This window comes from Babylonia areolata, chromosome 16, assembly GCF_041734735.1.
Source record: "Babylonia areolata isolate BAREFJ2019XMU chromosome 16, ASM4173473v1, whole genome shotgun sequence".
Taxonomy (NCBI): Eukaryota; Metazoa; Mollusca; class Gastropoda; order Neogastropoda; family Buccinidae; genus Babylonia; species Babylonia areolata.
Window position 1 is genome coordinate 22,250,007 of NC_134891.1, and position 7,500 is coordinate 22,257,506.

Below are 7,500 nucleotides of genomic sequence, written 5' to 3' on the forward strand. Positions count from 1 at the left end.
GAGGTAGGTAGAAAGAGAAAGAGATAGAATGAATGAATGAATGAATGAATGGTTTATTCATATAGGCCATTGCCCCTCATGAAAGAGATAGAGAGAGAGAAATAGAGATAGAAAAATACAGACAGAGATAGAGAGAAATAGAGAGAGACAGAGATAGAGAGAGATATAGGTAGAGATATAAATATATATATATATATATATATATATATATATAGAGAGAGAGAGAGAGAGAGAGAGAGAGAGAGGGAGAGATATAGATAGAGAGAGAAAGAAGGAGAGAGAGAAAGATAGAGAGGGAGAGAGAGAGGGGGGAAGATAGATAGAGAGAGAGAGAGGGAGAGAGATAGAGGGAGAGAGAGATAGATAGACAGAGAGAGAGGGAGAGAGAGAGGGGGAGAGAGGGAGAGAGAGATAGAGAGAGAGAGAGGGGGAGAGAGGGAGAGAGAGAGAGAGGGGGGAGAGGGAGAGAGAGAGAGAGAGGGGGGAGAGAGGGAGAGAGAGGGAGAGGGAGAGAGATAGAGAGAGAGAGGGGGAGAGAGGGAGAGAGAGGGAGAGAGAGAGGGGGAAAGAGAGAGAGAGAGGGAGAGAGAGAGAGAGAGAGAGGGAGAGATAGACAGATAGATAGATAGATAGAGAGAGAGGGAGAGAGATAGAGGGACAGAGAGATAGATAGAGAGAGAGAGAGAGAGGGAGAGAGAGAGAGAGGGGGAGAGAGGGAGAGAGAGAGAGGGAGGGAGAGAGAGAGACAGCGAAATACAGAGAGAACAAAACAAGGATGGAAGAGAAAAAGGATAGACAGACACACAGACAGACAGATAAGTAGACAGACAGAGTAGAATAGAATAGAATAGAACAGATAGACAGACAGATAGATAGATAGATAGATAGATAGATAGATAGATACATTCGTACATACATACATACATACATACATACGTACGTACGTACGTACGTACACGCGTGCACGCATGCATGCATGCACGCACGCAGGCAAACACCCACCCACAAAAACAAAACCCATACATACATACAGAAGCAAACAGATACAAATATATATACATACATACTTGAAAAAAAAACCCCACCTAACTCATCAAAACAACAATAACCAAAACCTGAACCTGCAAAGAAAATGTGACTATCAATTTGTCCCCATGGTAATGTTTGCAAGGAGACGAACTCGATTCCCCCAACGCACTCTCCCTGGGGAGAGCAGCCCGAATTTCACACAGAGAAATCTGTTGTGATAAAAAAAGAAATTACAAATAGGCTACAGATACAAAAACCAAAATACCCGATGATATTCAATGACCTTACAACACTAGTCTAAGAGCCCTAGGTCATTCCACGACCTTACAACAACAGCAAAAATGCCTCGGGTTGTCCCTTGACCTTGACAACAACAGTCAATTTCCTGCAGGTAGTTCCACTGACCTTAAACAGCAAAGTCGACCCCTGACCTTAACTCTCTCCATACGAACGGCGAAAGAGACGACGTTAACAGCCTTTCACCCCAATTACCATCATCAAAATATTGCAAGAGGAAGGCTCTTATACTGAAGAGGTGAATGTTGACAAAGAATACCACAGTTCTTACGACGGAAGCTAAAGGTTGGGTCATTCAGACACCCACTGGACATCCGAGGGGTCTGTGTAGAGGAGAAGAGAGGACTGGCCGTACTGAGTGAGTTAACCCTTTCACCGCCATTCAATTTAGAGTACAAATTTCCCTTGTGGTATGAACACAAAGAAGACAGTGGCTAAGAACAGCTGGGGATTCCACCTGCTATGTATAGAAAATATGGCCTAGCCTACCACCGAACATTAAGAGCAGTAGGTTCATGGATAATAGACCAGTGAATGGTCACCTTTCAGTGACATGGGTCCTCTACCACGCCTGTGCATAAATGCGAGGTTGGCGGTGAAAGGGTTAACAACAACAGCAGCGAAATTCCTGCGGGTTGTTCCCATGACCTTAAACAACTAACAGAACAAAGTTGTCCCCTGACCTTAAACGACTAACAGAACAAGGTTGTCCTCTGACCTTGAACGACTAACAGAGAAAAGTTGTCCTCTGACCTTAAACGACTAACAGAGAAAAGTTGTCCTCTGACCTTAAACGACTAACAGAGAAATGTTGTCCTCTGACTTTAAACAGTTTCAGTTTCAGTAGCTCAAGGAGGCGTCACTGCGTTCGGACAAATCCATATACGTTGCACCACATCTGCCAAGCAGATGCCTGACCAGCTAAATTCATAAAAAACAAAAAAAAACAAAAAACAACAACAAACAAGCAAAAAAAACCCCACTGCTACTAATAATAATATGTATAAGGTGCAAAAACTTGATGAAGTCAATTATAAACGTACATAAATATATAAATAAAACGGTTCAGCAATCATTTAGAAATCTGTCACTGAACACCTTTAAACAAACACAATTGTCATCGGATTCTCCGTGATTAGTGACGATCTGCTCGCAAGCACACGTGACGGACTTTGTGGTCCGCTAAACTTGCATAAATTGGCACAGTGAATGATGAGTGGTCATTTCATACCTGGTCAGTCATCTGACCAGAGCCTGCTCTCTCTCTTGCTGTGTGTCGTGTGTGTCCCCACAACAGCTGACACTTCGCTACGTATTGCTGTAAGTACTAGTGTGTAGAATGTGTTGATTTGTAAATTGTATTATTCGACACAGTACTTGTGTTCATATGAGTATGTTCAGTTATTGCTTTGTTCAGTTAATTCTTTGTTTAGTTATGGCTTTGACATGTTAGGCACAGCTCGGCTATGATTGATCTAGATAATTGCCATGTCGTCATATGCTCGGAGCAGTGTTCCATTTCATTTTTAACGTCACAGTCAGTGACATCTCTGGACACTAATAGTTTGTTCCAGAATATTCTAGTGGGTGCATACGATGCGTTCTTTCTCATTTGCTATCCGGCTGATGGTTACAGTGTTTCACTGATTCTCAGTACTCAAAGATGTGTGTAGTATTCTGCTGTTGTGATTACATGATAGTGTTGGATTAATACCAGTTATTGGTTAAAGCCACCTGGTATGTATCAGTCTGTTAACTGTAATTTAGTTATCATGCTCTCTCCTATACGGCTTACTCCAGTATAGTGCAACATGATAAACTGATTCATTTGAGTCACTTTGACACAGTATAAGCTTTATCTAATCTATACTGTCAGTGTACTTTCACCAAGTCAGCATCGCTTCAATCACTTTAACTGCACTATTCAAATGTATTAGGAATGTCATTTGATGTCAGCGTTTGGTCTTCACACATTTGCATTATGTTGTTACGTATCCCAAACCCAACTGAATAGTCTTTCCATGTGATATGTATACATGCGCTTTATTATTCACTTGTGCAGACATGTTGTGCTTATGACATTTGTTTGTGTCATTCCAGGCACTGTCTTCTCTTTTAGTCTTCTCATTATTTCTTCTCTTAGGTCTCTTCTTCTCTTTTTGTTCTTCTCTTAGTTCTTGTCTTCTTCTCATTATTTCTTCTTCTTAGTCTTCTTCTTTTAGAATATTGTAAATAAAACAATAGAAAAACCCATTTGTGACTGGCCTCTATATGTTCCTGGCCTGTGCGTGGGATCTTGTCTATCCCTTCTCTCAATTAATCATACTTAGTTAAGTCTTTTGTGCCGTACCCTTCACTAACCACTCGGTACACGGCTACAAATAAATTATGATAAACAACAGAACAAAGTTGTCCTCTGACCTTAAACGACTAACAGAGAAAAGTTGTCCTCTGACCTTAAACGACTAACAGAACAAAGTTGTCCCCTGACCTTAAACGACTAACAGAACAAAGTTGTCTCCTGACCTTAAACGACTAACAGAACAAAGTTGTCCTCTGACCTTAAACAACTAACAGAACAAAGTTGTCCTCTGACCTTAAACGACTAACAGAGAAAAGTTGTCCTCTGACCTTAAACGACTAACAGAGAAAAGTTGTCCTCTGACTTTAAACAGTTTCAGTTTCAGTAGCTCAAGGAGGCATCACTGCGTTCGGACAAGTCCATATACGCTACACCACATCTGCCAAGCAGATGCCTGACCAGCTAAAAACATAAAAAAAACTATTAAAAAAAAACTACTACTACTAATAATAATATGTATAAGGCGCAAAAACTTGATGAAGTCAATTATAAGCGTACATAAATAACAATTTTTTTTAAATTAAAAAAGTAGTAGTAGTAGTAATAATATAAAAAAGACAACAATTATGATAAATAAATCATGATAAACAACTAACAGAACAAAGTTGTCCTCTGACCTTAAACGACTAACAGAGAAAAGTTGTCATCTGACTTTAAACAGTTTCAGTAGCTCAAGGAGGGCGTCACTGCGTTCGGACAAAACCATATACGCTGCACCACATCTGCCAAGCAGATGCCTGACCAGCTAAATACATAAAAAAACTCCCACTACTAATAATAATATGTATAAGGTGCAAAAACTTGATGAAGTCAATTATAAACGTACATAAATATATAAATAATAATTTTATTTAAATTAAAAAAAGTAGTAGTAGTAGTAGTAGTAGTAGTAGTAGTAGTAGTAGTAGTAGTAGTAATGATAATAATAATAATAAAATAAATAAATAAAAAAGACAACAATTATGATAAATAAATTATGATAAACAACCAACAGAACAAAGTTGTCCTCTGACCTTAAACGACTAACAGAGAAAAGCTGTCCTCTGACCTTAACAACAAAAGCCAAATTCCCGTGTGTTGTTCCCCCTGACATTAAACAGCTAACAAAAGTTGTCCCTCGACTTTAACAACAACGGCCAAATTCCTGCGGGTTGTTCCCCCGACCTTGATAAACAACAAAGTTGTCCCCAGACCTAAACAACAACATCCTAATTTCTGCGGATTTATTTTAATTTTTTTTTCATTGTTCCCATGATCTAAAAAAAAAAAACAAACACATCTAACAATTGATATAAATAAGGCTGTCCTCTGACCTTAACAACTACAACAGCCAAATTCCTGCAGGTTGTCCACCTGATCTTATTGAACAACTAACACAACAAAGTTTGCCCTCCCCCCCACCCCCGAACACCCCGTGCGCCCCCCCCCCCCCCGCCCCCCCACCATCCCCCGACCCCCGCCACCCGGGGTTGATCACTGACCTTACAAGCACCACTGGCACCGCGGCAAGCCAGTGCCAGAGACCCAAAGCTCCAGAGGACCGCTGCAGAAGGACGTTATGGCACCAATGACACAGCGACACACTTCTCTCTCTCTCTCTTCCTCTCTCTCTCCAGTGGCAGCTCTGCCAAATGACACGCCTAGCACGTGCCAATACATTTTCTCGGCTCCCTGCGCCCCCCCCCCCACCCCCCACACACACCCACCCCTTGCGCACGCAGCGCACGTGCAAGCGGCGCCTGGCACACGAGGGGGTCTTTGGAGAGACAGAGGGAGCGTGAGGGAGGGACGGGGGTGAGGGGAGGTGGGGGCGTGGCGGGGACGTGGAGGGAGCTTGGTTCCAGAGACTGGTTGGGATGTATGTATGTATGTATGTATGCATGCAGGCAGGTAGGTAGGTAGGTAGGTACTCAGAACTGAGAAATATTTTACTGCAAGGCCACCGGCCTGTTTGCAAAGGAGGCACATACATACAATTATGACACACAAAATACCGAAAATAAAGGGTGGAGGAAGGGACCAATGTCATGGACACAACATTTCATAACTGAAAAAGTAGACAAAGATTATTGGCCCGTGACATTTCCTGGAGTAACTTGAAGGTTTTTGAAAAGTTATATAATCATGTCATTTCTTCTTCTCTCTCTCTTTTTTTTTTTTTTTTTTAAGGCTTATAAATAAACATTGCCACAGAGCGAGTCATAAACCTGTTAAGCAGGTAGGTAGGTAGACACGGTGCTGACCACGCAACAGGCGCGTGCGGGTATCCGGACTGGAAGGATAGGATTTTGTCCCTGTCGACGACGGGCGCAATAGCCGAGTGGTTAAAGCGTTGGACTGTCAATCTGAGGGTCCCGGGTTCGAATCACGGTGATGGCGCCTGGTGGGTAAAGGGTGGAGATTTTTACGATCTCCCAGGTCAACATATGTGCAGACCTGCTTAGTGCCTGAACCCCCTTCGTGTGTATATGCAAGCAGAAGATCAAATACGCACGTTAAAGATCCTGTAATCCATGTCAGCGTTCGGTGGGTTATGGAAACAAGAACATACCCAGCATGCACAGCCCCGAAAACGGAGTATGGCTGCCTACATGGCGGGATAAAAACGGTCATACAGGTAAAAGCCCACTCATGTGCATACGAGTGAACGTGGGAGTTGAAGCCCACGACCGAAGAAGAAGAAGAAGAAGAAGTCCCTGTCGACATTATGGAGATACTTACCTTTCTTCTGGGATCCTGCAAAAATGACTGTGTGGAGGAGAGGGGTAGAGGGGGTGCAGGGTAATGTCTGTGTGTGTGTGTGTGTGTGTGTGTGTGTGTGTTGGGGCTCATGTACGTTTATGTGTATTTGACTGTGCTTTCATATCTGTGAAACTGCATGTTTGGTGCATATCTGGTTATGTATATGGGTGTGTATGTGTGAATGTGTGTCTGCATGTTTTACATTTATTTGCTTATTTATCATCATTGTTGTATTTTTTATTTATTTATTTTATTTATTTATTTTATTATTATTATTATCATTTTATTTTATTTCATTTTTTTACGCTTATAGTTGACTTCATCAAGTTTTTGCGCCTTATGCATATTATTGTTATTATTCTTAGTAGTTCCTTTTATGTATTTATCCATTATTTATTTATTTATTTTTTCTCAAGGCCTAACTAAGCGCGTTGGGTTACGCTGCTGGTCAGGCATCTGCTTGGCAGATGTGGTGTAGCGTATATGGATTTGTCCGAACGCAGTGACGCCTCCTTGAGCTACTGAAACTGAAACTGAAACTGGGATCCTGCGGGCAACTTGATTGATTGATATTTTTGGAAGGAGTTTGTGAGATATTTTAAAAGAAAAGTGCTTACATTGTGATGGACTCAACCTGAATGACACACTGGTGCTTTTTTGGACAGAACAAAAATGAAAACTGAGGAATGTTTCTCATATATTTTGTTGATAGCTAAATTCTATATATACAAATGTAGAATCAACAAAGTAAAACCAACATTACAAATGTTCAAAAAAGGACCTCAAACAGGCATATGAAGTGGACAAGTATACCTTTAACACAACTATGGAATATAACAAGTTTGTGGAAAAATGTGCACTTCATAACTGTTTAATACAAGATTAAGCTATACAATGCTACCTTGGAATTTTGCCATTGAACATATACTGTTTTGCTGTTGTGGACTTGTCAGTACTTAGAACTTAATTATATGCTTACCCTATACTTTCTAATGCACAAAACATAAATTCTGTATCCGTAAACCTTTGAATAGAAAATGTTGAAAAAAAAACACACACAAAAAACTTAT

At 41.0% G+C, this 7,500-nt stretch overlaps 1 protein-coding gene across 1 annotated transcript in view; it reads right to left on the minus strand.

The window, feature by feature from the left end:
* LOC143290928 (calmodulin-like) overlaps window positions 1-5,268 on the minus strand; it is a 56,544-nt gene extending 51,276 nt beyond the window's left edge. Inside the window, exon 1 of the mRNA XM_076600495.1 lies at window positions 5,170-5,268. The gene's annotated coding sequence lies outside the window, so the exon portion shown is untranslated. The remainder of the gene's footprint in view (window positions 1-5,169) is intronic.
* Window positions 5,269-7,500: the final 2,232 nt, after the last annotated feature.